We start from the raw sequence: 676 nt of genomic DNA, 5'->3' as shown, positions 1-676 counted from the left end.
ACAAGGGATGGAGATACGGGATCAAGTATTGAAGGAGTTGGGTGTGAATTCTGCAAATCAAATCGTATTATTACTACTTTAAAGCTTTTACGGCTTGAAACAAGCCGGCAGATTATGGAATCATTTTCTTAGTATTGAAGCAGTTTATTTTTGAACCATGTTTATTTTATAGGAAGGATGGTCGTGGAATACTACTCGTAGGAATATACGTAGATGATTCATTGGTCACTGGGACCAATGACGACTTAGTGAACAAGCTGTTTGACTCACTGAAAATCCTACAAATCAAGGATTTGGGAGAAGTTAACAAGTTCTTGGGAATGATAATCATTAAACACGAAGAAGATTATTTTCTTGATCGAGATAATCTTATTAATGACCTTTAAAACCAATATGGAATGAATGACGCAAAAATGACAAAAGCTTCAATTGATTCTGGGCATTTATGTGACGAAACCAGCCCTAAATTGCACGCTCCAAAGAATTTCAGGTCACTAGCGGGGAGGTTTTGTGGATTTCGCGTTGCACGCGTCCAGACTTGTCATTTACCGTTCATAAGATGACGAGAAGAACCCATGATCCAAGGGAACAAGACTTACATCTACGATATTTAAAGAGAACAAAATGTTTGAAGTTGAAAATGAGAAATCAAGAGCGAACTGAAGACTTACCTGAC

The sequence above is a fragment of the Plasmopara halstedii genome (genome assembly GCF_900000015.1).
Source record: "Plasmopara halstedii genome assembly, contig: Scaffold_658, whole genome shotgun sequence".
NCBI classification, from domain to species: Eukaryota; Oomycota; class Peronosporomycetes; order Peronosporales; family Peronosporaceae; genus Plasmopara; species Plasmopara halstedii.
Note: the sequence above shows the minus strand (reverse complement) of the source record.